Source organism: Anolis carolinensis, chromosome 2 (genome assembly GCF_035594765.1).
Source record: "Anolis carolinensis isolate JA03-04 chromosome 2, rAnoCar3.1.pri, whole genome shotgun sequence".
Taxonomy (NCBI): domain Eukaryota; kingdom Metazoa; phylum Chordata; class Lepidosauria; order Squamata; family Dactyloidae; genus Anolis; species Anolis carolinensis.
In genome coordinates, this window is record NC_085842.1 from 275,151,794 (window position 1) to 275,168,513 (window position 16,720).

General features: G+C 44.1%; 1 long non-coding RNA gene across 1 annotated transcript; it reads left to right on the top strand.

Moving 5' to 3' along the window:
• The first annotated feature begins 13,833 nt into the window (after positions 1-13,833).
• LOC134295870 (uncharacterized) lies at positions 13,834-15,997 on the top strand. Its single transcript, XR_010002447.1, has 3 exons — positions 13,834-13,918; positions 15,242-15,349; positions 15,882-15,997. It is a non-coding gene; the product is annotated as an uncharacterized LOC134295870 (long non-coding RNA).
• Positions 15,998-16,720: the final 723 nt, after the last annotated feature.

The following is a 16,720-nucleotide window of genomic DNA, read 5'->3' on the forward strand; positions in this document are numbered from 1 at the left end:
TATACTTGCAAATAAAGCATGGAATGTTACCTTTAAAAGAAATTTGTTATAATGCAATTCCTCACTCCCCGCCCGATAGTTACCACCAGAGTTATCATTTCAAACATTAATGTTTTACTTGTTTTATAAAAGTACTTAAAATGTGTTTAAATTGCTTTTTTTTAAAAAAACTAAACACCATAACTGTCAAAGGTCAGACGCCAACTGAGAGCAAAATATAGTTTATTAAAGTAATAACTCAAAAACAGCCTAGTAAATTGTCCAGAGGCTTAAAACACTTAATCTTCAGTGTTATTAAGCAGTCAAAACAGGAAAAACTCCAAAAGCACGAACTGGCATATAATCCGGATTATCCAGAGATATAATCCGGATTTAAACTAAAGTACTTGAACTCAGCCCAAAAACACAAAACGGGCTTAAAATGGCAAAACAAACAAAGGTAAATAGTTACAAAGCCCCCAAAACTTCCCCAAAACCCAGAAGTACGGCAGCGATTCCAAAACTAAAGCAGAAACCCAAACTGGGCTAAAGCTCTTCGCTGCAAGCGGCGCAAACAAGCAAAACTGGAAGACGCTGAATAATTAGAAGCAAACCGCTGCAGAGTCGAAAGCCAGACCAGGAGTTAAAGGAGTGTAGCGTTGTAACAAAGTCAAGTCGGTCCGAAGTCGGGATAAGGAAACAGCGTCAGGATCGAGAACGAAGCCAGCAGTCAGCAACAGTAGACAGCCACGGAGATGAGAACGATACCAAGCAGAGTTTGGGAGCGAAGAGATATGCCATGTCAAGTTCCAGTCCAAGGTCCAAACGGTGAAGTCGTCACAAGAAGGTCCACGTCATGGGATGGCACAAAAAGCCAAGACAACGAAGGCAAACAGCAGCTAATGCAAAATAGTAATAACAGTGCAGTCCAGGAAAACCCACACAATTCCAGCCCTCCGTTGTAGAATAACGCAGATCAAACTTACATCAGTTGCAAAGTCCCAAGCCAGTCTTCAGAATCACGTACAGGAAACCCAATGGCACCCAGCAACACCTTGCCACATGCAAAGAATACTGGCCAAAAATCCCCAATTTATTTAGTTTTCCTTGGGCGTCCAAACCTCCAATGCCCTAGGGTCAGGTGTCCCAAGTTCCTCATCAGAATCTGAGCTCCAAACAGTCAACACCCTAGGATCAGGCATCCCAAACTCCTCATCAGAATCAAGAACACCCTGCCCACACCCAACTCTGTCCACACCTGTGGAACTATGCTCATTCCTCCAGGCAGACCATGTGGGATTTGCTTCTGAAGATACCCAAGCCTCTCCAGCCTCCACAGCATCCATGGACCCAGATTCCTCCCCAAGATCCTCCGGAGCCCGTGGCCAATCTATGCCAACTTCCTCCACCACCACCGGTTCCTCAGCATCCATTTCCACCTCAAGATCCCCTCCCAAATCCCCACATAAATCTTCCTCGGAAGACTCCCCATCAATCTCCCTGATTCTCTTCCTGTGTAAATCTTCCAGCGAACCCTCTTCGCGAGGATTCTTCCTTTCTCTCCTGATTCCACCATTATAACTCACAGCCTCAGAAGACCCATTCACAACACTAATTCATTGGTTTATAGGAAAAATACATTCTCTTCCTGTTGATATTGTCTCAGCACTCACAACACAAGTCAGCACTGTGGGGCACAACACAAGGCCAAGTACTGGAGGACATAAAGATTCCAAGAAAGATTTTGTCACAAGTAAAAAAAGAGATTGGTTTTATTTGTGGTTTTTCCACTACTGTGGGTGTCTTCCCTATTCCCTAATAAAGTAGTGGGAACTTTAGGAAATTATGGATGACCAGGTGATGAGGAAAAGCAGTAGGAACAGGAGTTCCATCTCCTCCAACTTTCTCGATTTGTCAAGGGCAGTCCTGATTATCTATCCCATCCATTATTACAGTTCTCCCTCCTCCTCAGCTTATTTCAGATTACACTTTGACCCCATCTACAACTACATTATATGGCAGTGTAGATGGGGCCTCAGAAGAGCAAGAGGAGAGGAAGAGATGGAATCTTACTCTTACTATCTGATGTCCCGTCCCTCGAGGTTTTATTCTGATCCCTTTCTCACCCAGAGTTTTAATTTTTAATCTAGTTTTTAAATGTAGTATTCATGCGGCCCGCTCGTGTTATATTGCTGTTTTGATCTTATGTTGTACTGTTTATTTTATGTAATGTATTATTTAATTGTATTATGTTATGGTTTATTGTATTGTCTTGGGCATGGCCCCATGTAAGCCGCCCCGAGTCCCCGTTGGGGAGATGGTGGCGGGGTATAAATAAAGTTTTATTATTATTATTATTATTACTCTTCCCAGTAGGTTCAAGCAAAAGCAAATGGCTGCAGCATCCCTTGGCTTGTATGGTCTTCCTCATTAGTAACTTTTGCCATCTTGACCACACTGAGTGGCGCTTGGCGATATATGTTTTCATGGACAACTGTTAGAGCGTGTGCATCTTTAAAATACTCTGAAGGGTTACATTGCTTATTTGCATAACAAATTGATCAAATTGAAAGGACTACTCATTTGGTTAAATGGAAACTGAGAGAAATGTGCCTTTAAAACTCAGATCTGTCCACTTGAAAATAGCACTAAAGAGGACAAGACATTGGAGAGGGGAGATACAAGACAAAATAAATAGAATTGCACCTATTGTGGAGTAACTATTAGCAGAGCAAATACTGGATTCGCTTGTATGAACAAAGAAAATCAATATAGGATTAAGTAAATAATTTCCTTTCTGTACAGGAATGATCTGTTCTACAAGCAGAGCATGGTGTGCTGTCTCTCGATTTCAAGATTCTGCTCAGCCGGAAAAAAAAAAAACCAAAGAAAAGCAAGAAGGGTTTTTGAATATCAATGATTTTATAAAATATGACCTATATAAAGAGGTTAAAAGAAGCAAATTTTAACATCCTTGAGGGGAAAAGACGATGCAAGGCAATGGGGGGAATGGAAGAAGATGTGACAACAATGCATGAAATTAACAAATGGGAGAAAAGGTAAAGGGGAATAGTTTCAGTGCTTAATAAAGATATAAGTAATAACACCATCAAGTCACAAGAGGGACAGTTAACATCTAAGAGTGGAAATTCAGTGAGAAAACAAAAAATATATAATGTGTTCATAGTATTCCAGACAAAATCAGTAAGTATTCCAGTTTACTCCAACCAGCAATTGGGTTGCTACATTTTGCACTAACTGCTCCTTCCACATCTTCTTCAAGGGTAGTCTCAGGTAGAGTGCATTACAGTAGTCTAATCACGAGGTTTCAGTACATCAATACCATGGCTAATAATGTTTCCCAGAGTATATTAGAAAATGCCCATGATTTCATATAAGACCATTGCTTTACAAGTGGAAATCATTTAATAAACTGGATTTTAAAAAATATATTTTTAAAAAACCAATTTCTGTGTAATCACAAGATTGTTCTCTGTACTTTTGGGGCAAACTGACCTTTTTTTACCACCACCCTCTCACAGTTGAAAAAATCTTGATAGCATCCTCCTATATAGCAAGACTCCTATTAATGGCTTACATAGTTTTATCCATTTTCTTCTACACCGTGAGGATAGGAAGCCCTATCCTCTCCAGATACTTTCACTAAAATTTCCATCAGCCTCAGGTAGCATAGACAGCAAGTAACTGATTCAGGATTTTCAGGCTTCTGCAAGAACTGTGTTGTTCACATCTACACTGTAAGTCAGGGGGGTAAGGTTTCTCCTCTACATAGTACTGTTGCTACAAACAGAGTTCAAAGTAAAAAGGTAGGTTGCATTTTGGTTAACTCAGACTGGACAAGAGAATAAGCATAGGCAAAAGCAAACTGATGTAGTTTCACCAGGCTTCTACGTTTGGTTAGAAGTGCCCTGGTTTTCATCTGTGAATGAAGGAATATACCATATATACATGTGCAAAACCACCTCATCATAGCTTCGGTGGTCCCCCAGTTCACCATTGGGTGTCAGGAAGCTGCTACCACATGCCCCGCTTTGCGGGGCTCCTCCAGCAGGTCTTCTCACAGTAGGAAGAGTGGTGCATGCAGCTTCCCCCATTGAAGGAATGGCAATGTGGGAAACCTCCCAGGTTGCCAGGGGGGTGGCAACACAACTGCCTCCTTCACCCATGGAGCTGGAACAACTTCGTGTGATCAGAGCCGGCCGGCTCCATGGGTGACCAGGGCTAGATTGGTGTGATGAGGTAATGTGTCAACCTCATGTATAAGTTGAGGACAGAGGAGTTTTTTTGACCAAATTAAAGAACTTTGATATGACCCATGGATAAATCAAAAGTCTTTCCTCAGAGGACCAATTGGCCTGGACTGTTGGTGCCATTTTCCCACCGAAACATTCCAAAAGGCTAGAATGGGTACCACAGAGGAGAGAGGAGAGGGGTTGATGATTCTTTTAGATTCTCTCAGGATTAACTCAGCTCTCACCTTTCACCACTTTACTCAGAGAAAAGGATTATTCTTTTTTTTTCAGAAGAGTTAAGGTACACTACTTTCACTGACTCATCAAAGTTGACCCCCCCCCCTTTTTTTTTTTTTGGTTTGGGATTTTTCACTCAAATGTCTAGACTTAATACATGAGTACACATACAGTAAGACTAAATAATAAAGATATAATGGAAGTTAAATTTATGATTTATTTGCTCAACCAATGTATGACTGAAAGAGGCAATAAAATAAATGCTTGGTTTGATTCATAATATGGATTATACATACAGGATATGAATAATAATTTATGAGCTTTGTAAATGAAATAAATTAGCTTGCTGGCAGAACACAAAATTCCACACAGAAAAATGGAAGGAATCATTTTGAAAAAGCTAACTAAATCTGCTCGCCGGGTAGTGAATTATTTATCCCTCTTTCTTTCATGAGCTGAACATCCTGCCCCCTGCAGTGATCACCTTGTTGCAAATATAAAATCAGCCCATCCAAGAAAAGTACATTGGGGGTTGTCTTTGAAATGCACATGCAAGTCTACCTGTAAGTTTCTTTGTTCAAGCAAAAAGCTACCCAGATAATCTAAAGCATATGAGAAAGAGGAAATAAATAAATAAATAGAAATATATCTAGCACATTCTGCTTGGAATCAAAATAGCAAGGATTTTTCGCTTGTAAATAAAAACTATCTTTTTAGTATTGCGAACCTTGTCTCCTTTTTATTTAAAGTTTAATGGGAGCTACAATTCAACAACATCTAGAGGATACTATTCCCCACTCCTGCATGAAGATATTGAAGATGGCCCAAGATATTTTGTGAACTAAAGCAAAGGATGAGGAAGTATATGCCTCTCCCATTCCACATACAGAAATGATCTGCACTGCCAGTGATACGTAACAATGGAATAGCACTCGCTAGCACACTAGCAAGCAGAGGGGTTGGTTTTAAGAAGTGTTCCGTCCCCCAGGACGATGGTTTGCCTTACTTATTGGTCGTTTGTTTGTTTTCCCTCCTTTGCATTTTGTTTCAGCCTCTGGCTGCAAAAGCCCAAGAAAGGTGGCTTGAAGTCTGCAAGAGCTGGCTGCAGTTTTCTTTGCAATGATTGGTCAAAGAGTACAACATCTTAGGACCGCCCTTTTTATCAGGGTCTAGTCTCCATTTTAGAGTTTCATTCTGGCTATAGTCTTCCAACGTGCTGGAGCTGTGCAAGGCTAACTGGGACAAATCATCCTCAAAACCAGGCCAATCTAAGCCTATCCAAATTAGATAAGTATTGAATTATACTGATCTGGAATAGGAAATCTAGTTAGAGGAGCAGGGTTATTCCATCGCTTCTAGAACTAATCTTTGCTGTAAAGATAGGGAAGGAAAGAGTTTCTCCTTCTAATATAGACAGCGTGATTAGGGTATAGTGGTTTTATAATCACCTTTGCCTTCTGGAACCAGGGATAATTCTGCAACTAAAACCTATGGAAATTTGTTTCATTTTCTGCAACTTTAAGATCTGTGCCAGGTTTACAACCTTGTATGAATAAACATCCTTTTTTGAAGTTCTCCAGACTCAGTCGTTCAATATTTTAGGACAGCTTATAGGGATTTGCAGTTCGCCCGGATAAAGGAGGCACGTTTCAGCTTTATAGTTTTTTTTATTGTCTGGCGGACGGCACAGTTTTGAGGACGATCAGCGGTTTTTCCGCTTCAGCTAGCTTGCACGGCCATAGAGACTTTGATTTTGTGGTCTGTTGCAGTGAAAGCTTGCTGCCAGGCCGAAAGGCAAGTGAGAGAGTGGGGCTCCATTTCTTCAGCCTCTGCAGTATCCTGCTCTTCAGCTTGCGTGTGTGCGCGTAGCCCTGCGGCTGTTTCTGCAATTGCACGGCTGTGCAAAACCCAGCAATCTACCCCGAGCTCCTTCGGTGGCAGGCATCGAGCCGCGGAGCTCCAGTAGTAGGTCCTGGGCTTACACGGAGGTGGTGAGTCCAGAAGCGCTCGGCCGGGACGGTCGCCTGGCGGTGGTGACCTGCCTCATTGTCCTGCGGTGGTGACCTGCCTCACCGTCCTGCGGTGGTGACCTGCATCATCGTCCTGCGGTGGTGACCTGCCTCATCGACCTGCGGTGGTGACCTGCCTCATCGACCTGCGGTGGTGACCTCCCTTCACAGCGGGGAGGAGGCGTCTTTTCTCTCCTCCTTTCCAAAGCCAGCCTCGGTGCTCCTTCGGCGGCAGGCCTCGAGCCGCAGAGCACGAGGTGCTTGAAAATTTGGCGAAGTCGCCATTTTGGCAGTTTACGTCACTCGGGCAAGGGAGGTATCAAGTGGCAAGTTGCTGTCAGTTGGCATTTTGCAGCTTGCCCACCAAAGTCTGGCGCCAAAGGTCACAATCTTTGTAAAGTATAGTTACTTAGTGATATATATTGCTATGGTTAAGTGCTGTGAATTGTATTATATATTGAATTTGCCTTTATTGTAAGTTTACTTGCAGGTATATTGCATTTGCCTTTGTTGTAAATTTACTTGCTATTAAGAATACATAATGTCTATGCAATTTCAAGATGATGCAGATGGTATACCTCCTTCTGAGGCTGAAAGTAGGAATGAAAGGCCCCAAAGGATAAAGCACCCTTCAGCCAAGATGCTAGCCCATCTAATAGATGAAAAGGAGCTCCTCCATGTGAGGTTAGGTTCGGCATGGGAGCGAATTGTAACATTAATGGACAGAATTGAGAGCTTGGGTATTACAAGGGTGCCATCCATATTACAGACAGACCTTGAAGAGACCTTCGGTATTTGGAGGGGTTTGGTGTCTAAGATAGTCCAGGTCCTCGAGCGCATTAACGCCAAGGATTCAGAGTTAGAAATAGTGAGTGTCTTAGCTGACACTAATGAGAAAGAAAATAAGGTGAGGGCAATTCTAGATGCCTTGGAATTTAGTTCTCCACCTGTTAATCTAAGGTCTGAGCCAAAAGGAAATCAGTCTTCCTTATGCAGCCATGAGACCAATCTTTTAAAATCACCTGCTGTGGCACTTAGTCTTAAGTCCAACCACTCTAGCCAGGTATCTAAACTAAGGGAGCGTGCATCGTCTAAACACAGCCACTCTAGCAAGTCTTCTGCTGCTGGGAGTGCCATCTCTTCCCTAGCTGCCTTGCACATTAAGGAGGCTGCACGTCTGGAGCTAAAGAGCAAGGTAGCGGGGGCGGAGGCTGATGCTAAGGCAGCTGATCTCACCCTTCCCTTTAAAGAAGAAGAGCAACGACTGCAAATAGAACAGGCCCGTAGACAAAGCGAAATGCAAATAGAACAGGCCCGTAGACAAAGCGAAATGCAAATGGAACAGGCCCAAAGGCAAGGTGAAATAGAAATGCTTAGAATAAGGATGGATGCTACTGCCAAAAAGGTAAGGGCTGAGACTTTGGCCAAGGCCCTAATTGAGCCACTCACAGAAGAAAATGTAAGTCAGTTGCCGAAGCAGGACCCTTCTTCCAAGGTGCTTGTGCATCTTAATAGCTTAAACAGCCAGTTTTCGGATGAGGAACAGGAAGACTTCTCTCCTTACCCAGAGCAGGGCCCCAAAGTCACTTTTGAGTTTCCTGCAGAGCAGAGCGTCATAGCGGGGAGCTCACCCTTGCCCGAGCTACCTGTGCCTCCTGCTAAATCCCTAGGTCAGTCAATCAGGGCCTCAAGGCCAAGTGCTAGTTGGCCCTTACAGACAGCTGCACAGGGAGCCACCGATTCGTCAGTGGTCGATGTCATCCCTCCAAGAGGCCAAAGGTTGACGCAAGGTGCACGGTGGGAGTCCACTCCACAACAGCAAACTCCTCAATTGTTCCCTTCGACGCCAGAGTCCCAGCTTGTCTCCATCATCAGAAGCCCCAGAAGAGATCTTAAGGACAAGGGTGTCGAAAAGTTTTCGGACAAGCCTGAGGAATTTCTTCTCTGGAAGGCCACCTTCCAGAGAGCAATCAGAGACTTAAAGTTATTGCCTGAGGAAGAACTGACTCTTCTGGCTGCATGGTTGGGCCCAGCCTCATCCTCACAAGTTAAGAAGATCTACGCAGCCCACGTAGCCGATCCCGACAAAGCCCTGGAAAAGGCCTGGGCCAGGTTGCAGCAGAGGTATGGGGCCAGCACAGAGATTGAAGCATCTCTTATGGACAAGCTCCAAAGGTTCCCAGCTTTGAAACTCAAAGACTTCAAACTCTTGTGGGACCTCAGCGATCTCCTTACGGAATTAGAGTCGGCCAAGGAGAATCCAGAACTGCCCGGTTTGAAGTGCCTCGATCAGCACCTGTCCCAGAGGCAGATCTTGACCAAGCTGCCCTTCACTTTGCAAGAACGCTGGGGACAGGAGGTCTTCAACTACAAGGAGGCCCACTCCCAGGCATACCCTCCATTTTCTCATTTGGTCCAGTTCATCACCAGGGCGGCCAGAGAAAGGAATGATCCGCAGACGGGCCTCCCCACCTTATACCAAGGGACCCAGCCAGAGAAGGCACCTAAAGTGGAGAAAAAACCATCCAGAGAGGCCAAAAGACCGGTTAGTGTTAAGGCTGTTGAAACTCAGCACAGGGCCAACGAATCCAAGTCAGAGGTGAAGGAGGTGCTCTGCCCCATTCACCAAAAGCCTCACAGTTTGGCCAACTGCCGGGAATTTGGCAAGAAGCCTTATAAAGAAAGACAACAGATTGTTCAGAAGCTGGGCATATGTTTTAGGTGCTGTGGAGCTACTCCTCACTTTGCATCCAACTGCAAAGAGGACGTCAAATGCGCAAGGTGTAACAGCCTTAAGCATTGCACCGCGATGCACAACTCTGACGCTGTCTCCCGCGCCAAAGGGGACACGTCTTCCAAAGAAGGGTCATCTACTGAAGCCACCAACATGCAGACCGCGTCACGGATGCAGGAGGATGCTCCATCGGTCGCCTGTACTGAACTATGCTCTGACGTGCACCAGTTCAGAGTCTGCCATCCCATCTGCCTAGCAGATGTATATCCAGCCAGAAGACCTTGGCTTAAAAAGAGACTTTACGTGGCTTTGGATTCACAAAGCGACGCCTCCCTGGCGACTCCAGAGTTTTTCCAACTGTTTGACATAAAAACCCAGACGGTCGACTACACCATGTCCACCTGTGTAGGGAAGAAGAAGTTGCAGGGTCGCATAGCATCCGGCTTTGTTGTCTCCTCTTGTGACCAGAAGAGACTGTTCGAGTTACCAGACCTCATTGAGTGTTCCTCTATTCCCCGGAACAAAAGGCAGATTGTCACCAGAGAAGTCGTGGAAGCCCATCCTCACTTGCGAAAGCTGAAGAACGCCTTACCTGCTTTCCGTCCAGATGTGGACATTGCCCTTCTGCTTGGTGCGGACTGTCCGAACTTGTTCTATGTGAACGACCAAGTTAAGGGACCTCCAGGGGCGCCCATTGCTCAGCTGCTACCACTAGGCTGGACAGTTACAGGCCCAGTGTGCATAAATAGGATGCACCCTCCATCGTCGGTGGGCACTCGTCAAGCGCACGTGCTTCAAGGCAGTCGCCCCACACTAATGCATAGCTGTTTGAGTCATGTCTCGGTCTATTGTCAGGGGATAACACCAGAGTATTCTTCCATCTTTGAAGTCTCCGAAAGGGATGAAACTACAGCGCTTTCCAAAGATGAACAGAGGTTTTTAGAGATCATGAACTCTCAAGTTTCCCGGAGTCCAGAGGGAAGTTGGATAGCCCCTCTGCCTTTTAAAGCAGAAAAACCCACTTTGCCAAACAACAGGCATGTGGCAGAAAATAGACTCTGGTCACTGAAGAAGAAGATGCAGAAAGACCCCAAGGTAAAGGAGCAAATCGTTGGCTTTATGGAAGACATGTTCCAAAGTAACTACGCCGAGGTCTCTGATCAAAGTGAGGTCAATGAAGTCAATTTTCCATCAGCCTTTTCTCCCACCGAAAATACAGAATTGCCCGAGTCCGTTCCAGAGGTGAAAGTTTGCAAGATGACCACAGAAATCAAGATGGGCCAAAGATCTTGCCTGGAACCACACCGTTTTGAACGTTTTTCGGAGTGGCACAGTCTTCTTAGAGCAGTTGCTAGGCTTATACATCGTTTAGCTTGCAAAGATAGTGAGCCTTTACAGGTCCAGGATATGATAAAGGCTAAGAGCGTCATATTCAAGTCAGTACAGAGATCTGCTTTCAAGCAGGAAATAGCTAGGCTAGAGCAAGGGCTCAACATCCCTAATCAAAGTCTTCTAAATGAGTTAAACCCATTTCTAGACAAGGAGGGTATTTTGAGAGTTGGAGGAAGGTTAGCCAAAGCTAAACTCAAGGCGTGCATAAAAAACCCCATCATCATACCCCCTAATAGTCACACTGCATTGCTGCTCGTTCGGCATCACCATGAAAGGATCCATCATCAGGGTAGAACTCTAACTGAGGCAGCCCTTAGAAATGAAGGTCTGTGGGTAGTTAATGCCAAAAGGTTGGTCAACAGTTGTATTTTCAAATGTGTTAAATGCAGGCGCCTTAGGCGAAACTGTCAAAGTCAGTTGATGGCAGAACTACCTCAGGATAGGACTTTGACAGACCCACCCTTTTCCCATGTGGGAATCGATGTGTTTGGTCCTTGGGAGGTTGTCACTAGGAAAACCAGGGGTGGTGTTGTAAATAACAAGAGGTGGGCAGTTTTGTTTACTTGTTTAGTAATACGAGCTGTCCATATAGAAGTCATAGAAGGGATGGACACTTCATCATTTTTAAACGCATTAAAAAGGTTCATAGCCCTCAGAGGGCCAATTAAGTCAATTCGGTCGGACTGTGGCACCAATTTTGTAGGTGCGACCAAAGAACTCAATTGTGTGTCTAGGTTTGGGAGAGACCCAAAGGTTCAGAACTTTACGAATACTGAACAAATTATGTGGACTTTCAATGTTCCTCACGCCTCCCACATGGGTGGTGTTTGGGAGAGGATGATTGGTATTAGTCGCAAAATCCTTAATGCCATGCTTTTGAGTCATAGGTCATTGACGCATGATGTTTTGGTGACACTTATGGCGGAAGTTACCGCAATTATCAACAACCGGCCGCTGGTTCCCCTTACCAGTGACCCTGAGATCTTACAACCACTGACTCCTGCACTTATTTTGACACAAAAGGTGCCAGGATGGAAGGACATCATGTTGCCAGTTCCGGACGGAACTCACCGTGCCCTGTGGAAACAGGTGCAGTCCTTGGCCAACCACTTTTGGAAAAGGTGGAAAGCTGAGTACTTAAGCCAGCTTCAAGCTAGAAGAATCTGGCAAAGCCCACAGGACAACATTGAGGTTAACAACGTTGTGTTGTTAAAGGACAAAGACTTGCCCCGCCATGCATGGCCCATGGGCATTGTATTAAAGACCTTTCCTTGCCCGGATGGTAAGGTCAGGAAAGTTCAATTAAAGACTTGCAACAGAGACAAAGTGTCCATTTTGGACAGACCAATTAGTGACCTCGTGTTGCTTATTGGAGATGTTTAAAGTTCTAGTGTTTGTATTGTCATATGTGCAAAGGTGTTTGTATGTTTTTGAGTGGTAAATTCCCACATCCTGGGAATTTAGCGGGGAGTGTTCCGTCCCCCAGGACGATGGTTTGCCTTACTTATTGGTCGTTTGTTTGTTTTCCCTCCTTTGCATTTTGTTTCAGCCTCTGGCTGCAAAAGCCCAAGAAAGGTGGCTTGAAGTCTGCAAGAGCTGGCTGCAGTTTTCTTTGCAATGATTGGTCAAAGAGTACAACATCTTAGGACCGCCCTTTTTACCAGGGTCTAGTCTCCATTTTAGAGTTTCATTCTGGCTATAGTCTTCCAACGTGCTGGAGCTGTGCAAGGCTAACTGGGACAAATCATCCTCAAAACCAGGCCAATCTAAGCCTATCCAAATTAGATAAGTATTGAATTATACTGATCTGGAATAGGAAATCTAGTTAGAGGAGCAGGGTTATTCCATCGCTTCTAGAACTAATCTTTGCTGTAAAGATAGGGAAGGAAAGAGTTTCTCCTTCTAATATAGACAGCGTGATTAGGGTATAGTGGTTTTATAATCACCTTTGCCTTCTGGAACCAGGGATAATTCTGCAACTAAAACCTATGGAAATTTGTTTCATTTTCTGCAACTTTAAGATCTGTGCCAGGTTTACAACCTTGTATGAATAAACATCCTTTTTTGAAGTTCTCCAGACTCAGTCGTTCAATATTTTAGGACAGCTTATAGGGATTTGCAGTTCGCCCGGATAAAGGACGGCACGTTTCAGCTTTATAGTTTTTTTTATTGTCTGGCGGACGGCACAAGAAGTATAACATATCTGAGCATGAGTTTGTAAGATACAGTCAAGGAATTGTCACTGCTGGTGTCTGGCATCTATCATAGAATTGTAGAAGCATAGATCTGGAAGAGACTGCATAGGCCATCCAGTCCAACCCACTGCCATGCAGGAAAAGCACAGTTAAAGTACCTGACATCCATCCATCCAGCCTCTGTTTAAAAACCTTCCAAAAAAGGAGCTGCTACCACACTCTGGGGCAGTGAGTTTCACTGTTGAACAGCTCTTAAGGTCAGGAAGTTCTTCCAAATGTCCATGTGGAATCTCTTTTTCTATAATTTGAACCCATTGCTCTGAGTTCTATTCTCCAGGCCTTGGCAGTTGCCTCATTTTGATTAAGGAGACAGCTCCCAAAGTATAAATGAATTTGATAAAGGGCTTTGGCTGATAAAACTTGTTCACATGACCAAACTGTTATGATTCAAAGACATAGCCATGTTAGTCTGGAATATCAGTATGTAAACAGAGACTTTGACCTCTTCACACTGGGGATTCTTGACCCCATTTTTGAAGTTTTGGCCAAGTCTGGCCAGGACCTGCTGAGTGCCATCAGACGACGCTCAGCAGGCCCCGCCCACATTCCTCCCAAAGTGGAGGGGATGCATCACAATACGCTTCCTCCTGCACCACAGGGAAGAAAGTTTTTTTCAGGTAGCTCCATTAGAGCTACCTGCACTTTCCTCCCCTTTTCCCAATCAGATGGGATGGGAGAAAGAGACCAAAGTGCCTTGTCCCATCCCCACCATATGACGGGGGAAGGAGGAAAGGTGTGCCAGATGCTATGAGGCACACCTTCCCTTTCACCAGCAACTGCTGATGAAATAGCACGGCCCCAGGGGTCATGTAAAGAGGTCCTAAAGAATAAAGATGATAGCATAAGTTTTTGAAGAAAGTGCCTACTTTCTCAGATGCAACCTCCTCCTTATTGATTATGCAGGCATCCTTTTCTGACATCACAGGATGTGACAAATGATGGCCAGGTGCTCACAGAGATTTCTCTGACTGCCAAAGAACAGCAGTGACACAGCAACAAGGGGACAGTTCAGCTCAGAGATGGACGGGACCATTTGAACAATGTCCCTGGATTCAGAAGGTACATGGTGGTATTTGCAGTTCTGGAGCAGAAATACCTGGGAATAACCCATCCAGTATGGACAATCCCTGAGTCACAAACATCCGACTTACAAACAACTCAGAGTTAAGAAAGGGGGTGAGATAACAGAAAGTGAGAGAAATCTACACCTAAGAAGAGAAATTGAAGCCTGAAAGAGTTTCTATGACAAAAAGGAGTCATCATTGAAGCTTTATCACCAATCCTTGTTTCCATAACAAGCTACATTTTTCAAAATCCAATTATCACAGGGACAGAAAGTGAGGTGAAATCTTCAGAACAGGAACACTAGACAGCAAAACAAATACTGCAGGATTTTAACTCTTCTCTGCGTTAGTGAGTGAGTGAGTGTGTGGTGTATGTACATGTATATGTGTGTGTGTGTGTGTGTGTGTGTGTGTGTGTGTGTGTGTGTGGCGAAGTGTGTTAAAGCACTGAGCTGCTGAACTTGCAGACCGAAAGGTCCCAGGTTCAAATCCTGGGAACAGAGTGAGCGCCCGCTGTTGCTCCAGCTTCTGCCAACCTAGCAGTTCGAAAACATGCCAATGTGAGTAGATCAATAGGTCGGGAAGGTAACGGCGCTCCATGCAGTCATGGCCACATGACCTTGGAGGTGTCTACGGACAACACAGGCTCTTTGGCTTAGAAATGGAGATGAGCACCAACCCCCAAAGTCAGATATGACTTAACGTCAGGGGAAACCTTTACCATATATATATATATATATATATATATATATATATATATATATATATGAGAGAGAGAGAGAGAGAGAGAGAGAGAGAGAGAGAGAGAGAGAGAGAGAGAGAGAGAGAGCTAGATTTATGCTTTAAAAAGGTGCCTGTTCTGACTTACAAGCCACCTTCAGTCCCCTCTAGGGTAGACAAAGGTGAGAAATGAAATAAATAAATAAATAAATAAATACAAATTTAACTTAAGGACAAACTTACAGAACCTATCCCGTTCATAACTTGGGGACTGCCTGTATAGACATGACCTTAATTTATAACAGCTTATGTTATGCACATTGTTCTCTTAGTCCCTCGGGCACTACAAGACCATTTTACAAACTGCCAGAAGTTGAAGAATCACTGAGTTGCCCTACATCACACCCCTGAGCTAAGACACCTCAAAACAACACACCCACAAAGCATAACCATCACAAAACCAACAAGTAACATATGTGAAACACAATAGAATCTGATTCATTGCTGCATTTCAAACATGACTCACAGCCCATCTGGCAATTGGGTAGGGGGAGAGAACTACACTACTCATTACCATCCCATTGTGACCATTGAACAGAGTCCTGATCCTGCTCTGCTCTTCAAGTCATTGGCAAAGCCACAAAGTGATGGCCAGGAGCTCTCTTGGATTTTGTGGTTGCTGCTGCGGCAACAGAAAATGACACAGGTATGTGCTATTCCCTTTTCCCCAAACCTTGGAGTGTAGGGAAGGCAGGATGGTTGTATGAGCATGAATCAGCACAAGCCCAGCTGTTCCCACCACCCTGTAGTGCAGGGTTGCTTCTGAACTTTGGGGAAGTTCTGGCACATGTCCTGACTTTTACTAATACAGGTGAAAACCATATTACCCAGTTTTATCTCACAAGACTCTGACTGCCATGTAGGTGCCCAGGAGTGACTTCTCACCCGCTTTGGGGTTAGTGGACCACATACTCAGGCCCCTAGAATGGTGTTTCTTAGACTATCTGATGTGAGGAAGAAACCAGTGACCTGCAGCATGTTTTGTCAACTTGCTAAAATATGTATTTCCTTCCAATGGCTTGGGAACCAGCACCAGACCAGCAACCACCACTCTGAACAGCATTGACTTAGAATGGCAATTGAAGTATTATTAGATAAAGCAAAATGACAATTTTAAAGGAAACAAACTTTGCTTGTTAAAAGCCTAGTTGACAGTATTTTTCTGCTGTTCATAACAGGCAAAGAAGCTGCTTCTTCATGCCAAGCATGGAAGTCAAATGAGCCAAAGGAAAATGAACAGAGATTGATCACTTCGCTGTTTGCTGACTGCATTGAATTTCTTGACTCTGAAGATGATCAGGCAAGTTGTTAAATGCAAGGTTGGGTTAAGTAAATGCTTGTGAGCAAAAAACCTGCTCAATCAATGCTAGGCAAAGACTGATTTGAAGAAAGCTATCAAAATATATTGGCAAGGAAGGATCTATATTGAATGAGAAAAGTATCTCCTACTGTAAACATTTATCCAATCTGGAAGATACCTGACCTTAAAATATGGGGGGGGGGGGGGGGGTTGCATAAAACATTGGGTGGTAAAACATATGGCAAAGATTGGAAGATTCTTTTACTCTAACCTGCCATCCATGGAACATTCTCCAGATCTCCACTATAGGATGACTTTGGGGTTAAATATAAAGTAATTGCCTACTATTCCATGGAATAGCAAGTGGGGATTGCTTGATTTGGTTTAGAATTTTCTAAACATGTTCCATGAATTAATTTGTTTCTTCTTTCTCTTCTGCTTCAGGGAATTCTTTGCTTGAACCATGGCACTTGTGATAATAACTTTATTTTTATACCCCGCCCCATCTCCCTGGAGGGACTCGGAGCGGCTTACATGGGGCCATGCCCGACACAACAATGCAATAACAGCAATAAGACAATGAAAGAAATATCGCATCAATAAAACATCAACATCAGTAAAACAGTCATAAAAGTCAGCATACAGCATAAAATGTTAAAAACGGGAGGCTAAAACATGGATCTGGGCCAAAGTGCAGAAAACTTCACATGGGAGCGG